This window comes from Electrophorus electricus, chromosome 9, assembly GCF_013358815.1.
Source record: "Electrophorus electricus isolate fEleEle1 chromosome 9, fEleEle1.pri, whole genome shotgun sequence".
NCBI classification, from domain to species: domain Eukaryota; kingdom Metazoa; phylum Chordata; class Actinopteri; order Gymnotiformes; family Gymnotidae; genus Electrophorus; species Electrophorus electricus.
Window position 1 is genome coordinate 24,174,517 of NC_049543.1, and position 15,000 is coordinate 24,189,516.

The 15,000-nt window shown below is 47.1% G+C and overlaps 1 protein-coding gene across 4 annotated transcripts in view; it reads left to right on the top strand.

The window, feature by feature from the left end:
- Positions 1-15,000, top strand: part of ctnna2 (catenin (cadherin-associated protein), alpha 2) — a 307,160-nt gene that overhangs the window by 270,648 nt on the left and 21,512 nt on the right. The window lies entirely within an intron of this gene.

Sequence of the window (15,000 nt, forward strand, 5' to 3'; positions counted from 1 at the left end):
TATTTTGTAATTACAGGTGAAGATGCCTTTGATAAACATGGTGTTCTCTGTGGTGTATCACAATGGCTCTGTACTCGGCCCACTTTCATTCTCTTTGCTGCCACTGGGATTATTCAGAAGCGTGGAGTCAGTTTCCATAGTTATGCGGATTATACACAGCGGTATATATACGTAACACCGGACAATGTCACCACTGTACATAAACTGGTAATCTGTGTGTGCTGCATTGTTATCTATTGTAATGGGCAGTGAGAGAAAACATTATACATACAAACACTCAAATTTGGAATCTTCGTGTCATTCTGGACTCTTGATTCAGCAATTAGGCAATCAACAATTAAATATTAATGAATTGATATTACTAAATCTGCATTCTATCATTTATGATTGAGAGCTTCAGAGTGAGACCATATCTACTTCTAAATAGCATGAGTGAGACCATATCTCCATCTACAGAGCATGAGTGAGACTATATCTCCATCTTCAGAGCATGAGTGAAACCATATCTCCATCTACAGAGCATGAGTGAGACCATATCTTCATCTACAGAGCATGAGTGAGACCATATCTCCATCTACAGAGCATGAGTGAAACCATATCTCCATCTACAGAGCATGAGTGAGACCATATCTCCATCTACAGAGCATGATTGAGACCATATCTCCATCTACAGAGCATGAGTGAGACCATATTTTCATCTACAGAGCATGAGTGAGACCATATCTTCATCTACAGAGCATGAGTGAGACCATATCTCCATCTACAGAGCATGAGTGAAACCATATCTCCATCTACAGAGCATGAGTGAGACCATATCTCCATCTACAGAGCATGAGTGAAACCATATCTCCATCTACAGAGCATGAGTGAGACCATATTTTCATCTACAGAGCATGAGTGAAACCATATCTCCATCTACAGAGCATGAATGAGACCATATCTCCATCAATAAGAATATTAACATGGACCAGAAAACAAGATCATATTTGACCAGTTTTAGTATCATTGCACTTGCTGCCTGTTTCCTTTAGAATCTAGAATCTACAGTAAAATGTTATTCTGGGTTATTTAAATCTCTTAATGGTCTGGCGCTCTCATATATCTCTGAGTGCCTGATGGATTACGCTCCAAATCATGCCTGAAGATCATCTACTGCAAACCTTCTCCACAGTCCACGCATGTTACGCACCAAAGATCTGGAAAGCACTACCAATAAGCATCCATCAGGCTCTTTCCTTCATGGATTTAAAACATTAAACAGCTAAAACATTTTTATTTTACTGGTTAACCCTTATTTTTACTTGTGTATCATTTTATTTTATTGCTATTTTTATTGTATGGTTACCTGTTTGTTTATTTCCTTTTCTCTGGCATGGGTTACCTATTATTTATGTATATACTTATTATTAGTAATATATAACTTAATACTTATACCATGTAGTGTACATATAAACGTGTATATATTTAAAGCTATAATCTCTTTGTTGCGTTTGTTGTATTTTTTATTTATCGATTTTATTTCTGAATTTCTCCTCTTCTCTCTCTGTTATATTTTATACTGTAAAGCCCTCTTGGATATTTCTAATGTACGAAACGTGATATATAAATAAAGTTATTATTATTATACACACACACACACACACACACACACACACACACACATACCCGTACAGTGGTGTCTTACATAGCCCTCCCTCTATAGTAGATCTGGTCTGGTGTAGTTATGTTGGATTACTGTTGTAGTTGGCACGTAGTTATGTTGGGGGGGATTATATATGCCATGCTTTAGTGCTCATGCAGTGTTATTGCTGTGGCCAACTGTGTGTGTGTTTGTGTGTATGTGTGTGTGTGTGTTTGTGTGTGTGTGTGTGTGTGTGTGTGTGTGTGCGTGTGTGTGTGTGTGTGTGTGTGTGTGTGTGTGTGTGTGTGGTGGGGGTGTAATCATATCTAGCATGAAGGCATAAACAAAGCCTCCAAACAAAGATGTTTCCTTATTGTGACTGCCCCACCCCCTCAACTAAAGAACTTGACACCCAGAATGACTCTAAATGTACTCTTCTCTTAGCTTCTAACAGTCTTTTAGCACAGACTTTCATAATACCCCTCCCCCCCACCCAAGCTGGAAAATTGGGAATTTAGGTGCCAAGCTGGCGTGTTTGTAGGAGGGGAATTCTGTCCAAACGGATCCCTTGGATTGCAGTGTGTGTGAAGTGGAAGCTTCTCGTGGTGGTGTGAGGCGAATACACACTCACACACACACACACACACACACACACACACACGCACTCGCACACACGCGCACACACACACACGCTTTTCCTCGGCTCTGTCTTTTTTTTTTTTTTTAATCCCTTGCTCTATCTTTTTTGAGCAGGCTGAGAACAGCGACTCGGTTGCTAGGTCACGTCGCCATAGCGAGCATTGTTTGGCAATGGCAGAAGCAGCAGGGCCAGATGAAGGGCACCATTTACCACTTTTGGTCTGGTTCTGTCCTTGAGTCTGAAGAATGCCACAGGGATGCTGCATCCTTGTGCACACGCACACACGTGCATGCACATTCACGCACATGCACACACATGCACACACATGCACGCACATACATGCCAGCACATGCACACACATGCACGCGCATACATGCAAGCACATGCACACACATGCACGCACATACATGCCAGCACATGCACACACATGCACGCGCATACATGCAAGCACATGCACATGCATGCACATGCACACACATGCACACACATACATGCACAGACACTAGTTGTATTGCATTGTCTTCTGTTGGGCTGGCACGCTACTGTACTGGAAGGTAGTTGCGCCTACATTCAACCCTAAATCCAATGTAGACCTTTAGTTTTTCAAATTAGAGCTGCATTGTTTGTTAAAAACATTTTCCTCCCATCGGGATCAACCAAATGTTTAGCATTCCTAGCACACTGCGTCCCCACATGGTGAAAACTAAACACACACACACACACACGCATGCGCACGCTGTGACCCATCCGGTCCATCCCTCGAGTCCTCTGGGGCGTGAGAGTCATTCACACTTACCCAATTCAATTAATGCCAACATAGTTCACACTTTATGATGCATAAGACCCGCTTACTTCTGCACTTGTGCCACAGTTTGTGTGTGTGTGTGTGTGTGTGTGTGTGTGTGTGTGTGTGTGTGTGTGTGTGTGTGTGAGAATGGGTCATAGCGCATCCGGCAGTGATCACTCAGCGCTGTGCCACTTAACCCCACATGCATGGTGGACAAGCCCTCCTCCTCCAAGCCTGTGAATGTCCATCTGTAGAGTTTCCTATTTGCAGCTGTGCGGGATTGAATTGGGCTCCGGCATCCATGCTATAGCAACGTGGGTTTCTCTGAATGTCTGTCGAGGCGCGGGGGCAGTTTATTTGTTGATGGTCCTGTTTTGCTTTTAAAAGGGCATCTAGGCATAATACAGACATGCAGGACCCTCTCTCTGCTCCAAAAACACACACAGTCTAAAGCAATAGTGGCTTTCATGGGTGTGTGCGTGTGTGTGTGTGTGTGTGTGTGTGTGTGTGTGTGTGTGTGTGTGTGTGTGTGTGTGTGTGTGTGCGCGCCTCCGGGCACACCACACGCTCCTTGTCATGCAGATAGCTCTCATCTCCTGGCAGCGGACGGTTGTCGCCATGGGAATGTTCATCCATTTCAAAAGTGTTTCTCATATTCATGGTTGTTTGATGATCAGCGAGAAATACACTCGCAGACCCCTCGTCCAGTGTTTGTGTGTGTGTGTGTGTGTGTGTGTGTGTGTGTGTGTGTAGAGCCAGTTCAGCTCAGTCTCACTACTGCACGTCTGCCGCATTTCACATAAGCAACTCGCTAAGCCTGCCTGCCACGCCCAGATGGTTATGGTTCTGGATCCACCCAAACTGACTCTTCCCAAGTCTTCCGACCTCATTCACATTCAGTCCCCTTCACCTGTTCCAGTGAGCAGGTCTCTGGTTAGCCAGGGTCCCTGAGACTTTCTCCCCAGGCTGAGTGTGATTTGTGGATGGGAGAACTGGGTGACTACTGTTGAGGCCCTAACCGTGCGGCTGGGCGGGGCAGGAGGCGGGGCAGGAGGGCAGGGCGGGAGGGCCCGAACCCTACAGACCTCCTTTCTCAATTCATCTCATAAGATGAATGAAGCAGAGAGAAAGTTCTGAAGTCCTGCAGGTTTCTGGAATCTTCCACACGGAGGCTGGACACTCGTGTTCCCCAGGCTGCAGGAGGTTGGGCAGTCAGTGGCCTGTTTCTGCCCACTCGTCTCATTTTTGTCAATCTCTCCCTCTCTCCTTCTCTCACTCCATCATTCCCTCTGCCTTCCTCCCTCCCCCCTCCCCTCTCTCTCTCTCTCTCATTTCTAACACTCCCCACACACAGACATTCACACATAACACTGCCACTCAATTTTTTGGCATTCTAATGTACCATCTCTGATCAAATTCTAGAGGGACAGACAGAGAAAGAAAGAAACAAAGTTGAACAACTAGCACCCCCCCCCAACAAAAAAAAAACCTAACGAGAAGGAATCGCGCGCAGGGCTGCCGTTGCCATGGAGAATAATCCTAATACGATACGCATTGCTGCTCACAGCCAATTATGTAAACCTCTGTTTCTATCCTGCGTGCGTGGTCCCTAGACGCGCACTCCCCGACCTCCTAACCCCCAACATACCCCACACCCCCCCCCCCCCCCACACCACGTACCCCCTCCGGCATCCGAGCAGAGTAGGCGTCAGCGACAGGCTGAGCATGACGCCCAGAAAAGGGTGCTCACTTTCTTTTCTCATCTTTCCACTCTTCTTCTTTCAGTTTCATTTCTTTAATGTGAGTGGGTGTGCACAGGACTGGTGTAACCTCTCTCTCACTCTGTGTGTGTGTGTGTGTGTGGGTGTCTCTCCATGTTGTGTGCAGCACTCCCCTGTCTCAGTTTTATCTCCAGGGTGCTGGCAGAAAGTCCTCCCATCACAGCTCACTCCAGCCAAACGATAACACACACGCATCACCTTTACATCAGCATCACACACAGAAGCTCCTCTCTGCTGTTTTGTGTGTGTGTGTGTGTGTGTGTGAGTCCAGAGAGCACGGCACTATGGGTCAGCCCACCGAGACCGCGTCCAGTGACATAGGGCAGTGTAATAGCATTCTCATGTTTCCTGCCCTGAAAATAAATGTACAAAATCAAAAAGCAATCTAGATGGATTATAAATAATTATGTTAGAAGGAAACCATAAACAACATTAATCTGAGTTTGCTTTCGAGCATCAAAAACCCAGTTTATTAGAATAAGCAGAAAATTGTATTGATAGATGAGATGGATATTTATGACTATATCAGTGCACACTGCAGCTGGAAATGAATCACAGAACCGATATTAAATGGGAGAACGGAAAGTGCAGAGAGATTTATTTTGATCTAGTCCACGCAGGACAAGGACCGGTATCCACTCAGGTTTTTTTCTTTTTTTCATTTCATTCTTTTAACCATTTTTCTGTTTTCAGATCACAAGCAACCTCAGAAACAGTGACAAGATTCCAGACACAAATGTCTTGGTAAAAACATATTTTTTGCCAAAAGCATTCTGATGGGTTTTTATTTTAAATTAAACCTTCCTCAGAAATTAACTGGGTGCCAAATTTCTAGTTTATTCTTCTGCATCAAAAGAAAAATGCCTGTAAAGTTTTTTTTGCGTGGAAGGGCTCTGTTCATTGGCAGGCTGGGGCACATGTTGTATCTGTCGACTTAATAGGCTAATTAGCTAAAACTATAGCAAGGCTCACTCACAGGCCCGCCTGGACAGACTGTTGAGCCCAGTGGAGTGAGCATGGTATTGTTTTGTTTTGTGTGCCCTGAAGTCCACTGGTGTGTGTGTGTGTGTGGGGGGGGGGGGGGGGGGGGTGCAGTAGTGATGTATAATCAAACCTGAGTGCTCTGATCACTAGAGCTGCTCCAGGTGGTTCTGTGTGTGGTTTGCATTGTTCTTGAATGCATTTGCTCACATAATCCATGTAGTTCACATAAATGCTCTCTCTCTCTCTCTCTCTCTCTCTCTCTCTCTCTCTCTGTATTTCCCACTCACTCACTCACTCACTCACACACACACACACACACATCAGCCTTTGTTCCTCTGCCCACCCTTTCATTCTGAGGTCTCATAAAACACAGCGCGCTTCTACCCGGCAGGTCCCTCAATGACACATTAGCATTCCGGCCTGCATATTCTTGCTTTTTGCCTTAAAATGCTAATGACATCTAATTAGCCAGTGCTCGCTGTCTCTGCAGCAGACACAAATAGCTATAAGTGGACTAAAAGTCTGCTGGTTAAATGGACAACTTTAAGTGTTGCTGATGTCTGCATGATTAAATTAATAGCTATCATTGAGGCCTACAAGACAAATAACTTGTAAATGATTATGGAAGTGAACAGGAATTATTAATCATCATTTGCTTTTTATTTTGTACTGGTTTTGTTTTGCCTTGCAGTTGGGCTTACATGATGTTCGGTTATCAGGCATCTGCAAGCCTTGATAAGCCAAGCAAGATTTGCAAGTCGAGCTGTCGGCTGAGTGATCGCAACGCTAACGATCAGTCATGGCGCCTCCATTTGTCAGACCCATGCATCAGGAAACGCTCCAAACAAGCGGCGGTCCAAGCGGCAGTCCAAGCATCGGTCCAAGCGTTGGTCCAAACGACGGTCCAAGCGTCGCCTCTGGCGTCGGTCCAAGCGGCGGTCCAAGCGGCGCAGCGGCCGGGCTGTTGGCTCCAGACGTCATCCTGCCTCCTTCCCCTCCTCCCTCCTGCTACATTCCTGCAACAGTTTGGCCACTTTGATCGAGGCCTCGACGCCAGTTCCGTGCAGGAGGCGCGGGACCCCTGCGAGCTGGCGTCTCCGCCCCGCGTGATCCGCCGCGCTCGTAAATCAAGAGCGCCTGGCGCGATGGCGCGCGAGATCGAGAGCCGTTAGCGGAAGGTTGAGACTCGCGTAGGCAGAGCTGAAGCAGTGGAGCAAATCCTGCCACTCGCAGTGAGCCGAGCCGAGTGGCAAATACATATATATATTAGGCTGATCGCTGCTTCTTGTACCGCTGCACTGTTTGTCCTGGAGGATATACAGAGTCTCGAGTGAGGGCCGACACTGAGGTTACTTCATGTCAAAACACATGCAGAAATAAGTGTGCATCATCTCTTGTGGAACTGACAGCCATGATGAACTTGCCTCGAGTGAGATCTCTCTCTCAGTCTTTCTCTCTCTCTTTCTTTCTATCTCTATCTTTTCATCTTCAATTCCTGTGTTGTGTTAACACATTAAGTGTTGACATGATATGCCCTTTAATACTGGAGAAGTATAAGTGTACCTGTTCATACATGAAGACAGACAGACAGACAGACAGACAGACAGAGAGAGAGATGGAGTCCCTGTGCATAAATGTCAGCGCTAATGGATATTGTGCCCTTCTGAAACTACTCTGAATGGTCGGCCATCTATCACTGCCACAGCACAAGGTCTCCACTCAGAAAGAGCTTTGAATGTGTCACTATATTACTAACATTAAGATAGCATTAAGCAGTCCTCTTCTGCACATTCAGTTTAGCGACATGTTGGGTGTTACAAATTTGCTGGGCATCACCGCAGTCTTACAAATGTAACATTTTGTGATTTGTTCTTGAAAATGTAGCATACAATGTGGCCTCAAAGTATGTGGCCTCTCGGAGCAGTGGTTGTGGTCGGTTCAGCTCTAAATACAATATGATTAACCTGTGGTAAGGCTGAGCTCTGGAATAGAGGTTCAGTGCGGGGCAGGTGATGGATGGCCATTAGATCACGTGTAGATCACCTGTAGATCACCTGTAGATCATCTGTAGATCACCTGTTGAAAACCTGTAGAACACCTGTAGATCACCTGTAAAATGACCATCTGGGGTCATCTCATGCAGCAGGCGGTGGGGTGTACCTGCAGGGTGGGTTCGATTCAGAAGGATATGCGTTTAACTTGGGAACAAGGAAGTGGATGTGGCAGGCTCTGAAGGAAGGAGAGATTCCCAGGCCCAGCTGGGCACGGATCGGCTCCGCAACCCCCCGACTTCCCACAAGTGGAAGTCGCTGTGAGGAACAACGTCACGTAATGACAAATGTCGTCACTGGCCACAGAGGAGGTTTGTAGAACGGACTGCCATTCTCGTTGTTCTCCTCTCAACATGCCAGCCCCTCAGCAAGTCCTCCACCAAGAGTGCACACTCAGCTAGGTGAGCAGCGTAGATCAGGCCAAACAAACAAACGACATGGCTTCCTTCTCAGACTCAGGGCCTATACCCTAGTCCTCACACTAGATTACCCCAAATCCTACACCTCTACATTCGTCCTTTCATTTCCCAGGTGGTTCAGGCATTGTTAAACACGTGGACAGATGAAAACACAACCTGTGCTCCATGTGCACAACTTTGCCCCGCCTGCCCCGCCTGTAGCCTTCCGCCGGGTGTTCGATGTGTGCGTGATAGCTCCTCAGCCTCCAGGCTTCTCCCATGGGGTGTTGGATTCTTCTTAATGCAGAAGATCTGTTATCCATTGGCTATGCCTTAGGCTCTGAAGGCACTTCAGATTCCCTCGCGCCAACCCCCTGCACTTCACCGTGATGGCAGATGCAAGATGGACGGCGTGACGGTGCCATCGATCGGCAGTGTCGCTCTCTGCTGACACGGATCGCTCCTCCGTCACAGGTTCTCCCATAACCGCCCCAAGGAAGCTCTGTTCCGGGCTGATCTGAGGTCAGAGCCGTGTAATATTTTAGAGAGGATAACGCTCTGACATGAATGAGACATGAGTGATTCTGTGTCAGCATAAAATGACTTAGGTTTGACATATTGGACACCAGTGATTGATCCCACATTGTGCAGACCTACCTAATAATCTGTTCTGTGATTGGATGATCCAGTTGGCCTTAGAATTACCAATAAAGCTGCCCACCTTACTGACCCCTGATCATGGAGTCAAACATGCCCAGCCTTTATGGATGGTTTATATTGTTTTCAATTACCTTCCCATGTCCTATGTTTGAGTCAGTAAAGTTTTATATGCTAGCAATGAGTCTCTGGTTGCCCATTGAAGTCACGTGCTCCCTTCTCCCAGACATAAACACTCCACCTCAGACAATAAATCATATTTATAATTCGTTCAAATAACGACCAGCTTTATTGCTGTTATATATGCCGGCCTGACCGGCGCGTTGTGCCCAGACTTCCGTTAAAGCCCAACGCTGTTGACGTTTGACACGGAATGCCGTAGGATGGGATAAATAGAACTGGCTAAATAGAACTTTTTTTAGTTATTATATGAGTAATCCTAAAGTTTTGAGTACATTGAAAGGGCCAATTTTAAACTAAATTGGAATTCTGAGCTGCAGTGACAGGATTTCTTTCTTTCGTTCTTTTGTTCTTTCTTTCTTTCTTTCTTTCTTTCTCATGGTCCCTAATAAAGTATGGTTTTTATTTAATCAATTCCATTCTCTCAGGTTTATACAGGCTGATATTATGATATGATGAAGTCATTTGCTGGGATGTTTGCCTCTTACATCTCAGTATCCTTGTCCACAGGAAATTAAGTGAAAGCATAAGTCGTGGGCTTGACGGCGCGACCGCTCTCATTACTGATGCGGCAGTCAATATCCAATCTGCCACAGATCTGCGCGGAGACGATAGAGCAAAACACAAATGCTATGGAGGGAACAGACCCTGAACAGGCCTCACTTGAGCAGGGTTTGCACTTACAGCACCTCTGGTGCCTCCCGTCTGGACAGTACTGGCGATGCCCCCTCGGCCCTCCCTCGGTCACTGGTTCGCGGTTTCCGACTCCTCCAGGAGAGACAGCAGAGGTGGGGCTTCGGTTTCTCTTTTCATTTACTTGGCTGCCTCTGACTCACTTTAGCTCCAGCTTTGTTTATCAGCTAGTTGATTGCGAGCCACTTAATTATGCCACAGTCCAAGCGGCAGGTTTCCCAGGCAATAAGCTTCTTGGCAAAGGGACTGGGAAGGAGGAAAGTGGCACGGACGCTTCCTGACTCCTTAAGTGAGTCCCTGTATCCCACATGAACAAAATTCCAGAGTAGAAGGATGGAGCAGGATCCTGGGCTATTAGAACTGTGTGTGTTTGTGTGTGTGTGTGTGTGTATCTGCATGTGTGTATCTAGCTACACATTTTCAACCTGGCTTGGTTTGCCACAAACGTTTGTGATCCCAGTCACACAAATCTTGTCGTTAAATCACAGCTAACAAGGCTAGCGCTTCCACGGAGACTCTGTGTCTCTGTGTCTTCCCACAGCAGGTAGTGGGAGGGGAGCGGACCCAGAGCGCTGGCCTGCAGAGCTTTGCGTGCCACGCTACCTATCACTCCACAGGGGAGATTGAGCACAGATAGGCCGGCATGCCGGCACCGGTCCGGCGGAGGGACGCAGGTCCCCCGTGCCATGACGGCGCCTGCAGCCTTCTTCCCTGCTCCACGCTGCTGCTGTCAGACGAGCGGATGAGCAATGAAGCGAGGGCCAGGCACAGCGCCGGAGAGACGAGTTCACGTCGGCGCACGTGTTCTGAACCTTTACTTGCGATAAGGCAGGACAGAGCGTTCACAGAGCCGAGAGGTTTGCGTCTGCCTGGTATAAGTAGATTACACCCGCTCCACAGCCTCCATTAGCGGAAAGAAAAGAGTCCTGACATTGGCATTCCGATTCAGAAAGGTTTCCCGTTTAGTTTCTATATCATCCTAAGAACCAGCCTCGCTGCCTGCACTAGTGCCTTCTGGGTCATCACCGGGCGGGCCGCACCAGTGTAACACGTGGTGGCCCGAGCACCGCAGGGCGAGGGGCAGGACGCACAAACTCCAACGTCTGGGACGCACATTTATTAACATTTAAACATAAAACACTAACGGCACTCACAAGAATTCCACACGCTTAATTCAAACAAGAAACAGTTAACATTAAACACGGACAAGAAACACAGATACGTTTAACTTTGGCAAAGAGAACAGTACATCAAACATTTACTACGTTACATCCACACGCTGCGTCAACAGTGACCAACGACACTGCACACCCTGACGTGGGTTTAAACACACACAGATGAAACGAGGTGCAGGTGTGCGCAGGCGTGGCCACAAACGAAAGGCCTCCCACTGCACGTAGATGGCCAAACCACGTGCCTCGCGGGAGGAAACGTGGGTAGGGCTGGGATGATGGGCATGCTTAGCGTCGTGTCTGCGCCTCCTCGCCGGGCTGCACACTGCCGCCGATGCCGTGCTGGCAGGATGATGCATTTCACAGAGGCCCAGCGCAGGGAATAGTCCAGACCAGTCGGGCGAGCCAGCTAGCCTTTCTCACACACTTTCTCTCTCTCTCTCTTTCTCTCTCCTGATGACTCACTCCAGCCATTTGGTGTGTTTTCCTCCTTTTTTTTAAGCAACACGTACAGGGAAAGCCGTACGGTATCCTTAGCAAAAACATCCATGTCTTAGTGAAAGGAAATGACTTCTAGACCACTGAAATGGAGAAGGCTCCGGGTGTCCTTAATCTAGCATGTTTGAGCAGAAAAGGGAGATGTGTTGACAACACTCTGAGAATAATCAGACATTTAAATTCGGAACTCTTATCAGTTAGTGGCTGCTGCCGATGTGCGACAGGTTAGAGTGCCATAGCCAAACATCTGGGTCCGCGATGTCAACAGTCCTGTTTTAACCAAACACTTCAAGGCTTTTTTAAACTTAATGCCATCACATATCAAGGAACCTGGCAGGGGAATCTGGCCAGCCAGTGCCTAGACTCCAACAGGTCCTTCTAATTCAGGAGCAGGACAAGCAAGACCACTGCCATTCCGGGTTAGCATCCCAGGTTCCACACTAACAAAGACCAGGGCATAGCCAGGAGATCAAAATACAGTGCAGTATTAAACACGAATTAGAAGCACTTATAGTGTTCAGTGCTATTTAATTATTTAAGGCGTGATTTAGTCACAGCTAATACTGCCGTTATTATAAAATAAATTATTAGGTGTAGGAAATCAAATACATTTATGGTGGATCTATTGTTTTTGATTTATTTGTCCCAACTGAACTAAAGAATTCACAGACTTTTAAAAATGTATTTAATTCATAAGTGTATGTGCCTGAGCGTCCATCGCTAGTGCAGCTAGCTGGATGATTGGTTAATCCTGTTTCTGACCATAGCCGCTGATAGCTAATGAAATGTGGTTAAACAAACTAAGCAATGGTTGCTTCTTGGGCTTTGACCTTTTATGAACGTGTCTGTAGTTCAATTACTGTGCAAAACACTTTTTCTTTCCATGTACAGTATTAGCTGCATTATATACATGTTTGTTAAAGTCAAAGTCATTTATTTATATAGCGCTTTTAACAACAGGACCTTTACAGATGTCAGGGTCTGTGCTCCCACTGAGAGCAGTGACAGTCGCAAAAGAAAACTTGCTAAGAAACCTTAGCGAGGAAGAAACCTTGAGAAGAATGTGAGCTCAACAGGAGGCTCTGGGTTGGCACCCAGTCTGGGTTCCGAAAAGTCCTAGTTTGAGTTCAAGGAGTATGTCCACAACCCATCCAGCGTAGGATCGACTGCGAAACAGCTTTCCAGTCAGCCTAGAGCCTCGATGTTCGAGGAGGGAATGAAACCATGGGGGTGGAGAAGTGGGTAGGAGGGGGTGGAAGTGGGTGGAGCCACAGAAAGGGAAAGGGTGGGGGGTGGGAGGAGCCACAGTGCAGTGTAGGTAGGAGTAGATAGGAGTGATATAAAATATAAACATTTCTAGTTCTAGTAAGAACTCTGGTTGCTGCACTTTGAATGAACTGGAGGCTGGTTTGTACTAGCTGGTAGAGGCATATAGTAAGGTGCTCTGGAAGTGATGCATGGACTAGCTTTTCTGAACCATGTAATGATAGTATATGTCTAAGCTTTGCACACTTCCTAAGGTGGAAAAGGCTGTCCTATAAATATTATTTATTTGTTTTAAGTTACCCATTATTCACCATTTGGAACTGTCATGTATAACTGTCATATATTTGGAAGTGTAATACACCACCCAAACAGTGATGCATTCACATTTGATTGACGTGTTATTATTATTCAAAAAGTTGTTGGGAATTGTACTCCTAGTAAAACTAATTAAGAACGTTAAATACATTTTCAGTGCAAAAATCTCACATCCATCCCCTTTTAAGGGAATACCAGGTGAAATGTATAGCATGGTTCAGAGGCCACAGTGGAGAGTTTTGATAGTCCTGAACATGTTTCCTCGCCTTCTCCAACTCTGCAGTAGAAATGTGTCAACAAGCTCGGCGTCTGAGTGCTTCGGACGATAAGAAAGTCAGTTGGTAGCTGCATAAAAGACTTCATCATACACCCTCCACATTAGAACGCACTTGAATGCTCAAAAAATCTATTTCTTTTGTAAAAGTCCAAAGGAAAAAAAATCATATGACAGCTTGGAGTTTGCTCTCTCTCTCTCTCTCTCTCTCTCTCTCTCTCTCTCTCTCTCTCTCTCTTCCCCCCCTCTCTCACCCCCCCCCCCCCCTCTCTCTCCCCCCCCCCCCTCTCTCTCTCTCATTCCCATTACTTACCTTGCTTTCTTCTTCAGTGCAACACTTACCTCCCTGTGCAGAAACTCATGTATATTAGTCAGGCAGCCTGGCCACCCCGTGCCAGTCTTCCTTTTTAGGGAGGAGAAGCTTCTTCAGACAATTGTGATTACTAGCCGTGGCCAGGCGCTACGTGTGAGCCTGGGCCCAGCGCCCGGGGCCTGGTATCGACTGATGAATGCTGGGTGGGTCTAGCTCCATCCCAGCCTGCATGGAGCCACAGGGCCCCGGAGCTGCAGGGCAGAGGAGTGTGAGACATAATCTAGCAACCTGACTCAGGTGCCCACGCACGGCACCCGCACCCCAGGCAGGCCGGCGTGCCCGCTCACTACTCTGATTCACCATGTCATGTCATGTCAGAAATTTGCAAGTAAACTTTGAGAAGAGAGTTGGTCTGCGTGTGCTTGGATGACAGCATAGCGGGGGGGGTGAGTAGCTTTGGCAACAGGCTCTGTCATCTTTTAAGAGTATGTTTGGGCGGGGGGCCACACACACGGACACACACGCACACACACACGGACACACACGCACACACACATACACATACATGCATCGCATCGCATGCACACACACATGCACCACGGTGCGCGCACACACATACACACACGCGCCTCCAGGATGTTTGCACTTTGGCTTGGTCATACGCTGCTTTAATGATGCATATGGAGGGTCCTTCCCCTGGGGCCACTGCCATAGTGCCCCTCTGCCCCGCTCACATATTCAAACCTGCCATGGTGCTAGCATCCAATCAGCAGCGACTAGCCCACTGCACCCCAATTAGGCCATACCTGTGTGCCCGCTGACATCTCCAGGTAATTGTACTTCACTTGGGGCAACTATTTATGTCAATTATTCAACACAGCCATAGCAAGGCCACATGGCTCCAATTCTGTCTCAGAGAGGGGAAGAGTCCGGCTCAGGCCACGCCGCTTTTCACCTCTCTTCCTCTGTCTCTTTCTTTCCCTTCCTGCTCTCATTAGCACCTTCTACAGTTGAGATTTCTTAAGATTTAAAGCCATTAGTGAATTATGAATTATTTTTTAAAAAATTGACATTTCAGCCGTTCCTGATACGGTCATGGGGGCATGTGGAGGTGCGTGTAAGCGAGTGTGGGATGCGCTCGGCACGCTGGGAAACAACAAATACTGCACTTGAGTGGGGCCTCGCCCTCGGCACACATTCTGTCCTGACACTGCTATGGCAGACCAGCCGTGAAGGCTCCACACAGAGTACACGGTGCTGATAGCTGCACCCACAAACAGCCCAGGGCCAGAGGAGGTATGCGTGTGTGTGTGTGTGTGTGTGTGTGTTTGGGGGGTTGTGATGGTGGCATGACTGTACAATATTGCCAA